The 16,677-nt window shown below is 42.2% G+C and overlaps 1 protein-coding gene across 8 annotated transcripts in view; it reads left to right on the forward strand.

Annotated features, from left to right (window-relative positions):
* TULP4 (TUB like protein 4) overlaps positions 1-16,677 on the forward strand; it is a 273,173-nt gene that overhangs the window by 115,543 nt on the left and 140,953 nt on the right. Inside the window, exons 1-2 of one of the 8 annotated variants that reach the window (XM_043512250.1) lie at positions 1,768-1,845; positions 2,110-2,220. The exons of the other annotated variants lie outside the window; for them this stretch is intronic. The gene's annotated coding sequence lies outside the window, so the exon portion shown is untranslated. Of the gene's footprint in view, positions 1-1,767; positions 1,846-2,109; positions 2,221-16,677 lie in introns of those variants that run through there. 8 annotated transcript variants of the gene reach the window in all.

Here is a 16,677-nt window from a genome sequence, read left to right on the forward strand (position 1 = left end):
TGACAGCCTAGCACACATTCTGTCAGATGAGCAGCAATCTGCTTATGAAATTGTGCTGTTTTCTCCCTTCGGCCTATGAATCTAGCTAGAATTCTACCTAACGATCCATAAATCTAAGGCCAGCACTGGTTCACTGATTCATACTGAGACCTTTGCCAGCATGAACCACTTTGGGCAATGTTGGTACGTAGCCAGACCCAGTTGTCTAAGGCAGTAAGCAGACAAGAAAGCATCAAATACAGTTTTAAAACTATTGGATTGTCCAATGGGATCCTTGGAAAAATCAAGCAGAGGCCTTAAAACTTCTGTATAGATCAAACTTCACAACTGGCCCAGCATTATTATATTGTTTATCATTTTTATTTGTGCAAAGGCCTAAACTATATTAAACACTTTACAGCGAACATAAAGCTATATCTCCCTGCCCCAAGGATCTTAGTTTAATGTTAAACATGACACACACCCACAGGGGAGAACCATTACGACTTTACTGGCCCTGCACACCAGCCTTCAGTGTTGTATGGAGGAGTGACGTGCCATGGAAGGGTCAGCATTCCCTCTACATTTTCTTCTGAGCTAGCTACAAGCCCTGCTGAACACTACATGTTTGTCCTGGGGCAAAACTTGCACTTCTTTCTTTAGTCTTCTTACCTTGTGTTGCATTGAGAAGTGTAAGTTATTTTTAAAGTGACATGTCAGTAATGCATATCCATATGGGGGACACAGACATACAGCTTTGCTTTTGAGTACCTATTGACTTTCAAGAGTTTTAGAGCTAAAATCCACACACAGTTAAAAATCCAGGAAAGCAGGAGAACCTGTCTTTCCTCCACTGAGCTCCTACACCACCCCCTCCCAAGAGTCCCTGCCTTCCCTAACCAGCTCCTTACCCCTCTCTGCAGGTTCGAGGCGCTTGTGGGGGAAGGGATTTTAGGGCCTTCCCCTCTCTGTCCCACAGCCAGCCCTGCTCTCCCCCTCCCTGCTGCGGTTTCCAGGAGGGAGTTCCTGTCACAGCCAGTAGTTGCAGGACCACACAGACCACAGCTTAGCTCCAGGCTTCCCCTCTTCCATGCTTCGCCCTGCGCCGCAGCTCCCTGCCAGACGAGGCTGCCAGGGGCTCATTTCAGTACTGCCGCCCCTCGAATGCTGCTGCCAGTGCCAGGGACTAGTCTTTCCCCACCGCGCTCTGTGGGCCACAGGATGGGACCATGAACAGCCAGCTCACCCACGAATGGCATCCCTGGCTCCTTTCCCATCCCCCACCCCGCTCCCTTCCCTGCCCCACTGGCTTGAGGCTTCCCACAGCTCCAAGAGGCGCTGCTGTGGGTTCTGACAGGAGAGCCCAGCTGGTAGAGCAGGAACTGAGTGTTGGGCATGATCCCTCCCAGGAGCCCCTGCTTCCCCCCGTCCTCCTTCCCCTTCTTCCTGCTAGCTTAGCCTGTTCTGAAAGGAGCAGTCATGGGTTCTGGCACATTGAGGGCCTGGCTGCCAGCTGTTTTCCCAGCCACGTGAGATGTGTGGTCGATACCAGTTTGTTGTGTGATCGTGTGTACACCTGGCTTAAAGGGAACGTTAGTCAGGGCGTAAACTTCTTGCCTGGGCTCTCTGTCCCTCCCACCACACTGGTTCTGCTGCTGTTTGGGGCTGTGTTAGTCAATATGATTTGCCCTTCAGTGTTTGAAAGTTCTCTACCTACATACTGTTAAAACCAGACACATCCCTCAACCTGAACTCATCTGTGCTGTGTATTTTAAAATATTTTTTCTGGGATCTCATTGTACGAGTACCATTTTCAAACCAAAGGGGACAGGCTTCAAAGAACAGAACTCTGCTCCTCGGCCAGAAGTGAGTTAAATTTGCTCATCTGTTTCCTAATTTAGGAGGGCTGTTGTTCTGTCTCCGTATTGTTCTTGTTTGTTTACCAGCCTAGAAAGCCAAATAGCAATATGAAAAATACAGTGTATCATCATGATTAGGAAAAGACATGAAAGCACCCTCACAGGTGTCATTGGGACGGGTGAATGAAATGTGCTGATGACTTCTCAGCAACAGAATAAAATACCTAGGTGAAAACAAAAAGACATCAGTAACACCACATCTTTTTTTCAGCCTTCTTTCCGGAAACCTGTTAGTGGTAATTCCACCGTGCTTTGCAGACGTGAAATTGGGTTTCTATGCGGTCTTCAATAGAAAACCCCATGTGCTCATCCTGTCACGTGGGTAAGTAGCTGTGAACAGATGCCTAGCAGTGAGGAGCAGCACTCCCCTGGGAAGCAGTGCTCTCAGTGTGTCTATGCAGCCCAGGGAAAGAGGAAGGAGCAGGGCTGCTGGCTGTATTATCATAGCACTTGGAAGCCTCAGTCATGGAGCAGAACCCCATTGTGCTAGGCACTGGCTGCTGGCTGAGCTCCTCCCCGGCACGTGGGTTCTGCTTCGCCTTCAATGCTGCTGGAGTCCCTGCCTCCTTGCTGCTGGGCGACCCCATCAGAGGCGTCCCAAGAAATCTGGGTGACGCATGCCCCTCCACATCGCCTCTGTAGCCTCGGGCAGGTGCAGAGTGGCGGCAGCAGGGGCTGCGCTTCACGGTGGGAGAGCTGATAAAGTGGTCAGCTCTCTACCGCCTCCTTCTCTTCTCCCCCCCATCCAGACCTCTAAGAACTACCCAGGGAACCTGGGCTGCTATGGGAAGCCCCGGACCCTCCACCTGCCCTGGGTGGTGTGCCCTGGGGGGCAGGGACACAGGCAGGGGGCTGCTCTCTGGAACCCTGGTTAGGACAGATGGAGGATCTGGGGCTCTCCACAATGGCCCAGTCTCCCTGGATGGCTCCTACCTCAGCCTGGCTCCAGCTTCTGGTGTGGCTGGGGGCAGGGTTTGGAGGAAGAGGAGGAGCAGGGGCAGGGCCAGAGTTCTGGTGCTGGTGGTCCTTCCCATTCTGCACAGGTTCTTGTGCTCCTGGGGCCCCCAAATTGGCCAAGTCCCTTGGGCATAAGCCCTGTGGGCCTGTGCATTAATCTGCCACTGGCTGCAAGGATAAGGGGAGCATAAAATTGGGAGAAAGACTGACAGCAGCAGTAGTGCCAATCTCAAATGTTCAAATACCGTGAGTCAGGCTCACAAAAGATCATGAGATTATGTAAAAATAATAGATTTGGTGTTCTTTTTATTTACCTTCTGCTTTTTGAACCTTAAGGGTGCACTGGGTCCCATTTTGAAGCTTTCTCAACAGCCATGAGGGCTAGAAACTTATTCTTTCTTTAAGAATGAAGGCTTAAAACATCACACACCCATTTGACTCCAGGAGCTGGGGCTTTAAGAAAAACAATAATTATAATGAGACTCATGACAAAATCAGGAGAGTTGACAGTACTGCAGCAGACGGAGGGCAGATGCAGAGAGCACAGATGTGAAACTGTGGGACAAAAGGGGGAAAAGTACACAGAACTGAACGAAGAAAGTGTTGGGTAAAAAATTGTGCTCTCCTCAAAATTTCTTTGAAGCTAGTATCAATTTACTTTGCAGTGTGAAAGGGAGAGAGGTTGCTGGAACTAGCAGGGTTCCTTTTTTGTTTTTACCAGGATAAATTTAAATTAATCTGCTTGTTCCATTCAGTGAAAAGCGATCCATCACCTCCTGAATAACTGCATTCCATCATTATTATTAAAAGGGTTTTGCTCCATACCCCTTTTCTTCCTGGCTCTTCTCTCTGCTATTGTAGATGTATGTCCCTTGTTACCTCCAATGGTGATAGTGGAGCAGTTTTCCAGTTCTAGACATAGTGTCTGAATTTGTGATAGTTGCTTACTTCACAGGATTGCTGTGATGCTTAATTAATGATGGCTGCAAAGTATTTTGCAATTTTGTGCTATGAAGGTGCCATGGGTGTGCCCAGTATTATTATTATCAGAGATGCCAAGGGTTGGCTGTCCTTAAGAATGAGATTTACAGTCACAAAAAGTGAGACTTTCCAGGTGGAATGTTAGTTCACTGCTTAAGACAGGGACTCTCATCTTTGGTCCCTGGCGACATGCAATAGTCCAGGTTTTTAATCCAACCAGCACTTAACAGTTTGTTTTAAAATGTTCACTGCTTAATATAGCATATGAAACACTTGTATGTCCTAATTCATGCTAAAGTCTAGGATAGGGTTGCCACCTTTCTAATTGGTGTTAACTGGACCCTTGAGGCCCTGCCCCTATCCTGCCTCTTCCCTCGAAACCCCTCCCCCTGCTCCACCTCTTCCCCCAAGGCCCTGCCTGTGCTCTGCCTCTTTCCTCAGAAGGCCCTGCCCCATCACTTGCACCTCTACACTGCTCCCCTCATCACTCACTGAATCATCTCCACCTTCCTTTTTCCTCTCCCACACAGCGTTGGCCTCCCTCTGCTCTGAGGCTGGGACGGGAGCTGCTCCAACCTGACAAAGAGGCTGCCTGCAGGGAGGAGGAGATCCTGGGTGAGCAGGGGCTGGAGCGGGTTAGTGACTTTTGGCATCCGGTCAGTACATCTGACCAGACACTACCGGGTCCCCTTTTTAACCAGGGTGCAAGAGGGAGTGCAGAGTCTGGGCTCTGGGAGGGAGTTTGGGTGTGGGAGGGGGCTCAGGGCTGGGGCAGAGGGTTGGGATGCGGGAGGGGGCGAAGGGTGTGGGCTCTGACCGGGTGGCGCTTACTTCGAGCAGCTCCCAGAAGCGACCTGCATGTTCGGCTCCTAGGCTCAGGGGCAGCCTGATGGCTATGCAGACTGCCCTGCCTGCAGGCATTGCCCCTACAGCTCTCATTGGCCATGGTTCCTGGCCAATGGAAGCTGTAGAGTTGGCACTTGGGGTGGGGGCAGTGTGCAGAGACCTCCTGTTGGCCCCTGCATCTAGGAGCCACAGGGAGGTGCTGATAGTTTCCGGAACCATTTGGAGCCAGGGCAGGTAGGGAGCCTGCCTTAGCCCTGCTGCGCCGCCGACTAGACTTATAGTGGCCTATTAACATCTCCTAGATTGCTTTCAGTAGGCATCAGGAGATCGGTAGACTCCCAGCCAATCCGGGAGGGTTGGCGACCCTAAACCCTAGTCTTGGGCATGTGAGAATTCTATATGCAATGCAATCCAGTAGATTTTAATAAAAACATATATTTGTGGGTTGGAACAAAAACCTGTATGATTGGAGATCCCTGAGGATATAAAGTTGTCCAGTGTGGTTTAAATTTTGAATTGTATTTTGCAGAACATACAAACGTTCGTTCAAGTCTTGCTAATTTTTTGGGCGAACTCATATTTTTTTGACTGTTAAGTACACACACACACACACACACACCTGCGTAGGCGCCACATGTGCGCGCATAGAACAAGGGCCTGTAGTCTCTATGGTTACCACAGTCCACCAGTTTCCAAGCTCTGAGCCCTGTGCCTGAGGCCCTGGATGAATTGTTGTCTCTTACAGTGTCTGAGAAATGTTTTAAATCTTTATATAGTTACTCAAAATGAGTGAGATAAGCTTAGGAATGTGTGTGAGAGTGAGATGGCATGCTAATGAGAGAGTCTCACACCCAGTGAGTGAGCTTTGACATGCCTGTATTACACATGGATTTGTAATTCTTCAGGTACACACTTAGCACTTTGATTGATGTCGTGGTTCACTGGGGCTGCAGTGTGGATAACAGGGTGGAAAAAGTTTGTTAAAATAAATCAAAACAGATTGTTTTTGTTTTTAAATTGGGGTTTTTATTTAAATTCATTTTTTATTTTTAAAAATAAACCTATTTAAAATTATGACAACCCATGGTAAGATCTAAACTTACTGATCTATTAAAATTATTTAAATTACATTCAAAGAAATAATATTAAGTAGTATATGTTTGCTGCCAAAGTGTTAAGAAAGTCAAACTGGTAAAAATCCCTGGCTGAGTACCTAGAACTAGTGTTTGTTGAAACACTAAACTAGCTTTTGACTGTAGTACCCTCTTCTGCAGGTGCACAGAGACTATTTTCTTCATTTTGGTTTATTCAGCTGGTTCAGTTCAATGACTACTTCAAAGTTAAGAAACCTGAGTGGGAATTGAAAAAAGCAGGAAAGCTCTTTCCTTTTCCAGTCTATGAACACAAACAAAATGTAAGATGTTGAGATATACTAGTTCTAAAATCTTGAAGGACATGGTGACCAGAAACAATTAGTTTAATTCACTCACTCACTATGTATAATACAGTTAGTTTTAAATTCAAAACAGGTTTTGATCAACTTTTTTCTTGCATACCCACCATATTTAAGGTAATTTTATTTAACTAATACAAAAATTAAAATGCCATTTTAGCAGATTTTTAATTGAATTCCAATTCAATTCCAAATAGAGCTTGACTCAAATCACAAGGAAAAAAATTAATGAGGATCTATTAGAGTGAGAAATGCAACATTCACCATTTTCCAACATTTTAAAAAATGTAAAAATTAAGAATCTGAATGAGTGTGCGTTAAATTATCTAGTTACTTAAATATATATAGATACTGTGTATCCTCCTGGTTAGCAGAAAGAAATACCAAATGTAGTGTAAAGGAAGTATTTATTTGCAAATCACTATGTTTTAACAGTTACTAGCCAAAGAGCATCAACTTTTCCTTTGGAAAATAACTCGAAAGTACAAAAATTCTTGCTTGCTGACTTAAATCACTTTGATTTAAATCGGTTCACATGGTGGATAATAATTGTTAAATACAGAAATAGTTTAAAATATAAACCAAACCAGGTTTTGTTAATAGATTCCAAGGCCAGAAGGGATCACTGTGATGATCAGGTCTAATGTCTTGTGTAACACAGGCCATAGAACTTCCTCAAAATAATTCCTAGAGCAGACCTTTTAGAAAAACTTCCCTTCTTGATTTAAAAATTATTAGTGATTGAAAATCCACCATGACTCTTGGTATATTGTTCCAGTGGTTAATTACTCTCACTGTAAAAAATTTACACCTTGTTTTGATTCTGAATTTGTCTAGCTTCAACATCCAGCCATTGGATCTTGTTATACTTTTCTCTGTTAGATTGTAGAATCCATTATTAAATATTTGTTCTCCATGTAGATACAGACTGTAAAAGTCATCTCTAACCTTCTGTTTGTTAAACTAAATAGATTGAGATCCTTGAGTGTATCATTACAAGGCATGTTTTCTCATCCTTTAATCATTCTCATGGTTCTTTTCTCAACCCTCTCCAATTTATCAACATCCTTTTTGAATTGTGGGCACCAGAACTGGACACAGTATTCTAGCAGTGGTCTCTTTAGTGCCAAATACAGAGGTAAAATAACCTTTCTGTTACTCAAGATCCCCTGTTTATGCATCCCAGGATCGCATTCGTTCCTTTGGCCACAGCATCACAGTTGAGCTCATGTTCATCTGATTGTCCATTACAACTCCCAATTCTTTTTTTTAAAGTCACTGCTTCTCAGGATGGAGTCCCCCATCCTGTATGTATGACGTATGTTCTTTATTCCTAGATGTATATGTTCACATTTAGCATTATTAAAACACATGTCGTTTGCTTGCACCCCGTTTACCAAGCAATCCAAATTGCTCTGAATCAGTGACCTGTCCTCTTCATTGTTTACCACTCCCTCAATTTTCGTGTCATCTGCGAATTTTATCAGTGATGATGTTATGTTTTCTTCCAGGTCATTAACAAAAGTGTTAAATAGTGCAGGGCCAAGAACTGATCCCTTTGGCACCGAATAGGGAAACATACCAGCTTGATAGTGATTCTCTGTTTACAGTTGCATTTTAAGACCTATTATTTAGCCAGTTTTTAATCCATTCAATGTGTGCCATGTTAATTTTATATTGCTCTAGGTTTTTAATCAAAGTATCATGAGGTACCACATCAAACACCTTACATGCTAGTTAGAGTAGGGTTTTTTTTTAAAGGAATGTTAAAGGTGACGTGCACCTTGTATCTTCTCAGACAACTCCAAATGGAACGCTGAATTCATAATGTCAAAAGTCTGAAGAATTATTTTTAACACCTACATGCTGTTCTCCAGAAAACTTCTTAAAATTGACAGGGCCTGCCCTCTTAGTATTTGTTAGCTGCATGTTGGGATTTTTTCCTTCTTGTCTTCTCACTTGATGCCATCGCAAAGAACATCCCTTCAGGCTTCCTAACAGAGGAGCTCTGCCTCGTGATTGTTCTGTTCTTTCACTCAGAATCATGTGGGTGGTGAGGGACTGCAGCTGTCCCTCTCATTGCCTGGTTATATGTCAGCGCTGTTGCAGTGATGCTTCTTGAAATCAGACAGGGCTCCTTGAGAGCAGCAAACTTCCTTCCTCTTTGTGAACTTGATTATAGATTTGTATTAAAATGATCTCAGTTCATTTTTATACTAAGCTGGGGTACTTTTTTTTTTTTTTAACAACTGAAAAATCTTCTAACTGAATGATTGCTGGATTTGTTTATTTATATTTTAGACATAATGTTGTACGAAGAACTGCCAACATTTCAGTAAATAGCTTAGTGAAGAAACCACCATATGGTTATTTGCTTAGTTATGGAGATGGGGAGTAAAATTCTGCTTTGATTTATGTTGGTGTACATCCTAAGCAGTTCCCTTGACTTCAGTGGAGTGACTAGTTTTACACTAGTATATCGAGATCAGAATATAGCTCATAGTTTTAAAAGTTTGGTTTTTTTAACTTCAGAAATATACCTTTTTAAAAAAATCAGCCAAATATGTGACAAATTCGAGAACTTGTCTATAATATATGGCATATCTTTCATCCTGGGGGAGGCGAAAGAGGGTATAATACAGCCGTGTATTTCTTCAGTAGCTTATTCATGTAATGTAGTTACTGTGAATTTACACCAGTGTAACTCAGGTACTGCTTTTCTGCTTATATTGCTTTTGCTTTCTTTTTACATGAACTTTTATAAATTGAAGATGGTGTTCCTTAGAATATGCCCCATGTTAAGTGGGTCATTCCAAATGGCACCAAAGTTTCACTGAAAAGAAAGCATACATGTGTAGGTGTATTTGTGTGTGTACAAATACAAACAACAATGTGTAGCATGTATACAGAGAGAACTCAAAGGGAAGATCCTTTGCGGGTGTAAATTGTCATAGCTCCACAATATTATAACTCCATTGTTAAGCACTCCCTGATGAGATTTTAATAATGCTTGAACCAATACTGGAATATTCACCAACATCTATTGCTTTTGTTTCTCTGTGACTGTAAAAGTCCATGTTTTGCCATTTTCAGATTATCTAAAATCATCAGATGAATATCCGCTCTGCCCTGGCCTGTACACACGATCATACATTGCACTTTTGTAACCAGTACTCTGGTAATTTCCCAGGAACCAAGGTTTCTCTCTCCATGTTTTGCAGTTGTCACCAGCTGAAATGTGTTTGTATGAAAATGACTTGCTGCCATGATATTTTTTTCTTTTTGCTGTTTCAGCATTTTCAGATCTTGAATAAGCCAAAGTAAATTAGGCTGTTTTGAAAAGAAAAGCAGCACTGTTTTGTGTTGGAAGCCAAAAATAGCTTGAATTGCTTGAAGAATGTGCAATATTCCAATAAGTTAGTCATAACTATGCAGAGTCGGGATATACAGAGTTGATTATCCACATCTTGATCATGTTGAAACAGCTCAGAGGCTGCTTACCACTTTTTCCATTCTGTATTGATGAACACTTGTGACTTTACCCTATGTTGATTGCTGCCAAACTCTTTCCTCACTTGAAAGTTTAGTATAAATTGTTATGTAGCGAGTGCCAGCAGCATACCCAACTTGTTCAAAATATGAAGCAGGGCATTGTCATTGTCCCAGAGATCTTGTAATCTAAGGGGCTGATTCTGCATGAGTGGCCTCTGAGAATCATGTCACCCTGAATTCATTGGGAGTTGAGTGCTCTCATCATTTCCCCAGAGATACTAATCGCAATGGAGGATCACGCTAAAAATCAACAATAATACAATTTGGAACACGATGGAGCAGTTGACCAGGAGAGGGAATTTACCTTAAGGCAGTTCAGTGCAGATTCTGCTCTGTTACGTCAGTGTAAATCTGAACTAACTTCACTGGAGTTTCCCCAGATTTTCATCTCTGTAACTGAGAGTGGTGGGATTACGTGTCTACTTTTCAGTAAATTCTTACACATTCAGTCATCTGGATTTTGATACAGCTGGATTGCAACTCAGACTAAGCACTCAAGGCCTTTTATTACCGGAAGTTGTACTTGCTCATATCAAGCTATTATCATCGTGCTTTCTTTACACAAGGGGCTGGGCTAAAAACTGCAATCTGATCTATTAAAGTTTGCTCATCATCCTTATATGGGGCCTGGGGTTTTTGCATTGATTTAATTGGGAGCAGGAACATACTTAAAATTTAAGTCATGCAGGTTGCATGTAGCTGAGCATTCTGAAAGCACTTTTAAGAGTGGTCTCAATCATACTTATAGTCACAAAAACTTTATTGTAATCATTAAAGGACACATAATGAAATCCTCTGAGAGTGATTTTTCATTTAAATGCAAACAGGAGTTCGCTGTCAGGGGATGGCTGTTATCTCCCCCCTTTTGCCCTCCCCCCATGTGTCTGAAATCTACAAATAACACACCAGAGCTATGTTGCAGACCAGACACATGTATTTAGGTCATCCACATCCTTATTATGCATTTAGATTTAATTTATTTTACTCCCTGTAGTCCTGGGAACATCACCTCTCAACACAGTTGGCTCAGACTGTTCTAAGAATCAAAAGCCATATTTTCAGATTCATGACAAATTGCCAAGTCTGTTTTAATTGTAAAGATTAATTAAGTGAGAAGGAGAGAAAAAGAGAAGGTATCTTGTTGATTATAGATGCTAGGATACTTTCTAAAGACCCTTTCTAAGGGTCTGATCCTCTGCCACTGAAGTCAATGAGAGTCATGACTTGGAAGTCAAGAGTGAAGGATCCTGTTTAAGTGCTGGGTGTCACAAGGCTACTGGTAAAAATATCTACCTGAAAATAATGAGAAGCAAAAATAAATAAATAAAACAACAACACACAACAACAATAAAACAACATGATTGAGGGGAGAATGGTAGGAAGAACTGTGGGGGAAGAAATCAGGATGAAATCCTGGCCCATTGATGCCAATGGCAAAACGCCCATTGACTTCAATAGGACAAGATTTTCACTGCTAATGTATAAAAAGAGAGGCAGCAGGATCTCTCTAGTGGACTAATCGCTGGATGAGGAAAGAGGAACTCTTGAAGCTCTTTCACTTGCTGAGTAATTATGGGCAAGTTTCTCCATCCGTGAAGAGGATAGTAATGCTGTCTTTGCAAGGATGTTGTAAGGCTGTGTGTGTTAACATTATATTTGTAAAGTGATGTGAAGATGTAAAGTGTTGAGTGTTACTACTGATGAATGGATATGTGAGGAATCTCTTTGGAATAGGATTATCTGGAGGTGTCTTTCTTTTGGAATATTGTCCCATGTTACACGAATGGCACATATTAAATGCACAGCAGTTGTGTATGAGAAAATAATTGAGGATGAGAAAATTGAGGCAGAACAACCTCAGTCTGTTTGCTTTCACTTGCAGCATGTGATTCATGGGTTGTGACATATGAATGAATGCTCAGCCTCTGCCAAGGTAGCAGTGCTGAGCTAGCTTCTTAGACACTGCCAAGGAGTCAGCTAGAGTTTGAGGAGCAAAATAGAGGGGTGATTTGAATCGAAGCATTACATAAAATAATAGGCATCTTTTGAACTATTGGGTTATAATTCTATATTAGGACACTAACTGCATTCATGTGTTTTGTGGTTAATAAGCTTTTATGATTAATATTTGTATTAAACTTTTATGTATAAAGACACTTTGTAAGTTGTAAGTATTGGTGTTTACCTCAGCAGAGCATCCCCAGAAAATTATATCACTGTCATTCAGTTGCCTTTGTTTAATATATTACTTGGGTGTAAATACCCAAGGCAGCAGTTAGCTTTGAAACTTTTTGTGCTACCTATTTTAGTATGAAAGATACCATAATAAAACGGTGCTTTTGGGAGATTGTGATGGGGTCCTTGGGGTGCAACCTGGACTGTGGGACCTCTGAGCATCTGTCCCACGAACCTGGGCTGCCTCTCACACTGTGAGGCTGATGTCAAAAAAGGTAGTGGACGTGCAACAGCCCTTGTTAACCTGAGCTGAGATTTCTCAAGCATTTCAACCAAAACACACTGTTTGAGGTAAAATATAAAACAGATTTACTAACTACAGAATGGTAGATTTTAAGTGATTATAAGTAGCAAGCATAGAGATCAAAATTGGTTACTTAGACTGTGAATATATTTTTATTTCTTAAGTTCTATAAACTAAGCAGGATTTGAATCAAGCAGTGTCTCACCCTGACAGATGGTAAATCAGGTTACAGATCCTCAATACACAGACTGGACAGCCTTCCAGCCTGGGACCACCCTTCCCCAGTTCAATTGTCTTTGTTTCCAGACCTTCCTCCAGGTGTTGAGATTTGTGGGGCGGGAGGAGGCGAAGTAATAATGTCACTGTGTCTCTTGTGGTAAACCCAGGACAAACAGCTACAAAAGGGGGGTACTAATTAGTCCCAGGGGATTAAAAGGCCCCTCCCTATCCACTGAGGAGAGAGAACCATGGGACAATAGTGTTTAGCTGGAAAAGGGGTTGCTAAGGAACCAATTAGGTTCTGCTGACTTCAACTACTTGGGACCTTTTTAAATCCTCCCCTGGGTAGTAGGAGGGGGAGAGTGAGGGAGTGAGAGGAGCAGGGAAGCTGCCAGTAGACTGTTTGCAGCAAGATACCAGACCTTCCCAGTAGGGAGGCTGCACTTACTCTCCAGAAGGGAAGGAAAACAAGCACAAGGGACTGACTGAGGAGAGGAGTACTAGGACCCTGTGCTACCTATAAGGATTCGCCTTGCCCCAAACCTGAGTCTCCAAGGCTAAAAAGGACTGAGCCTACTGAGGCGAACAGGGTATTTTGCCACACACTTTTATATTTTCTTCCAGCTTACTGGAAAGATCTTTGCTGTGGATTAGTCTGCCTCCATGGTTTATGTGCCTCCTCTGAAAAGTCAATAGGATAGTGGATTGTGTGTTGATGAGCCATTAATGCCATGTGGCTACTCCTTTGTTGTAACTGAAAGACTGGTTATGGCTGTTCCCAGCCTCACAACATATTTCAGTAACACATGTAGCAATACTTCATAACTTCACATACAATGATCATACATACAATCCAACAGGTTATTAATGTTCAACAGATCAAGACTTTTAAAATGATACATCACAAGGTATACTTTGTATAAAACATATAATCATATCACAGTAGTGACTATGGGGGTCCCAGGGTGCTACTTTGAGGTACAGAGTGTCGCAGAGATACTATGCTAATTCAATAGGCAAATTTGGGTTATATTGGAAGAGTACTGTATGTGTAGGGTAAGAAGTGAACTTCAAGAGAATACGCTGCATGGGGCAATTTTAACCTGTTGTAGCATCCCACTTGTCTTGAGGGACTATTTAGCTTTAGGATCACAATTGTCCATGATGATTGGCTATCAGCTGAGAATGCTGCAGGCTGAATATGTAGCAATCCATTCCACTTATGGAGTTAGAAAGCTAGTATTTAAGACCATCCTGGTTCCATTTTTGTTTATGCTAGTCATCGACTATGGATTAAAACAGTGCGACAGTGATACATGTGACCTAAAATTGAACAATTCAAGGCTATTTGATCTAGACTTTGCTGATGACATTGCTCTTATCAATAAAGATGCCAATGGATTACAAAAATACACAAACCAAGTAAAAGAAATAATGGAGAAGATAGTGTGATGTTCCCTTCTGGTGTTATCTGCACTGTTGATCTTCTCGGTCACTCCAATCCTTGACTCTGGGAGCCAGCCTTACCCTGCTCTACTGTGAGAATCCCCATTCCTGGGCTGTTCACGCACAACCTCTGGCATGTAAGCTGCTCCTTGGATTGTGCAACCAAATGACACTAGCCAATATCTCTGACACAACCCTCGGAATCTCTGTCTTGCAGTGTCCAGTTATGCCTGCTGGACACTGCAAGCTTATGAGTTCGTCAGTTTAACAAAGAAATTGATATGTACCAGGCTTGTTATCCCAAGGGGAGTCTTTGACGCACTTCAAACCAAACACACTGCTTCAAGTAGAATATACAAACAGATTTGTTAACTACAAAGATACATTTTAAGTGATTATATGTCAAAGCATAACAAGTCAGATTTGGTCAAATGAAATAAAAGCAAAACCCATTCTAAGCTGATCTTAACACTTTCAGTGCCCTTACAAACTTAGATGCTTCTCACTACAGGCTGGCTGGTTGCCCTTCAGCCAGGCTCTCCCCTTTGATTAGTGCTTCAGTCACTTGGTGGTAATGTCTGTAGATGGAGGGTGGAGGAGAGAGGAAGAGCATGTCAAATGTCTTTCCCTTTTATCATGTCCTTTCTTCCCTCTTGGCTTCCCCCACACACCCTTCAGAGTCAGGGCATTACCTCATCGCAGTCCCAATCTGACCAAAGGAAGGGGGGTGACTTACTGGAGAGTCTAACAGATCCATTGTTGCCTAGGCCAGTGTCCTTTGTTCCTCTAAGGCTGGGCTGGTTTTGTCCCATACATGCCCTGATGAAGTGTGAACTGCCACTCTGCTCCTGGAGAGTTTTTGCCTGGGATTGCTGTAAGCCATGAGGATACATTTTCAGCCTCATAACTATAGACATGAAATTACAAATTGTAACATTACTGAAACAACAATTACTATAACATCACTATAACAACAATGGTCACTGCATCATGAGCCTTCCAAAGACACCAAACATGACAAACTGCATTAGATACCACACAATCATATTATAAGGATGAACATGGGGGGTGTAGGGTATTCCCATGAGGTACAGAATGTCACAGATAGGATTGAGATACAATGCAAAGAAATGTTAAGTCATGTTAATGAGGACTTCAGGGACAGAAATCAAAATTGGAGAAGGTGGACAATTTTACATATCTTGGAAGTACCATCAGTCAAGATGGTACTAATTCTGATGAAATAAGAAGGATCGGAAAGGCAAACACTGCATTTGGAAGACTCAACAACATGTGACAATTCAAAAAATCTCCCTCAAGACAAAACTGAATGTGTACAAAGCAATTGTTATCACCATCACAACATATAGCAGCGAGACATGGCACCTGTAAAGCACTCTACACTCTCTTGTTGGAAAATCCTGTATAATAAGTAAATGTTGTTGGGATGGAGAGTATATTTTTGTTTGTTTGTTTGTTTATTCGCTTCCTGGACCACTGTGTTCCTGGACCACTGTAGGACAGAATTGGAGGGAAGGGAAGGGAAGTGCTGTGGATAGTAGATATGGTGTAACAGTGACAGCATTACATACCTTATGCAAAGTTGTTGTTTCCAGCTAGCACTGAATGTATTTGTGTCTCCAATAGGAGTGACTCAAACTTTGTAAGATTACTTGTTAAGAAACACATTTTGTATCCTTGATTGAAATACTATGTCCTTAGGGGATCCATTTCAAAAGCATATGGCCTCCCTAATGACATGAAGTATCTAGCCTTATTAAGTAATCATGAATGACTTTTACTCTTGAGCTACATGGGTTTTTTGTAGGCAGTGCGGTAGTACCATTAGTACTGCAGTTATATAAGCTGTTGTTGTGTCATTCAGTTCCACTGGCAAATAGCTGTGGGAGACTTTGGACTATAGATGGTGAAACTGCAGAATAGTGTAGTCTGTGTTATGTATTTATGCACTCTTATTTTCAGAACCAGACTTTTTGTAAAGATCTCTTTAGTTGGGCAATGTAATATTTTCATTTTTACATTTACTCTTGCAATATTCCCTTTAATCACACAGAGAGAGGAGAATACTAAAAACACAGGACAGTGCTTGAACTGTGTGCCAGTAATAGGTTAGATTCTCAGATACTTAAGCCTCCTTCTGCTGCTCTGGATAATTAAAGGGATGTTAGTGTCATTGAGAATCTAGCCCAATATCTTTTGCTGAGAATATAGTATGGCACTTGGAACCAGTTATATCAAAAAGTTTCTTAGCAGTGAGTCTCTATATAGTTAGCATGTGTGCAGTCAATATCTTATGCAGGTGCATCTTGTAGCATCATTCTGACAAAACAACATACAGAAAAAATGTGGGTGTTGCAAGATATTTACGTGCCAGATGCGGTAAAGATTCATATGTCCCTCGTGCTTCAGCCACCATTCCAGACGACATACGCCCATGCTGATGACAGGTTCTGCTTGATAACAATCCAAAGCAGTGTGGACGGACAGACGTTCACTTACATCATCTGAGTCAGATGCCACCAGCAGAAGGTTGATTTTCTTTTTTGGTGGTTCAGGTTGTGTAGTTTCCGCCTCAGAGTGTTGCTCTTTTAAGACTTCTGAAAGCATGCTCCACACTTCACGTCTCTCAGATTTTGGAAGGCACTTCAGATTCTTAAATCTTGGGTCGAGTGCTATCTTTAGAAGTCTCTCATGGGTACCTTTTTTGTGTTTCGTCAAAACTGCAGTGAAAGTGTTCTTAAAATGCACAACATGTGCTGGGTCATCATCCAGGATTTCTATAATATGAAATATATGGCAGAATGCGGGTAAAACACAGAGCAGGA

The sequence above is a fragment of the Dermochelys coriacea genome, chromosome 3, assembly GCF_009764565.3.
Source record: "Dermochelys coriacea isolate rDerCor1 chromosome 3, rDerCor1.pri.v4, whole genome shotgun sequence".
NCBI classification, from domain to species: domain Eukaryota; kingdom Metazoa; phylum Chordata; order Testudines; family Dermochelyidae; genus Dermochelys; species Dermochelys coriacea.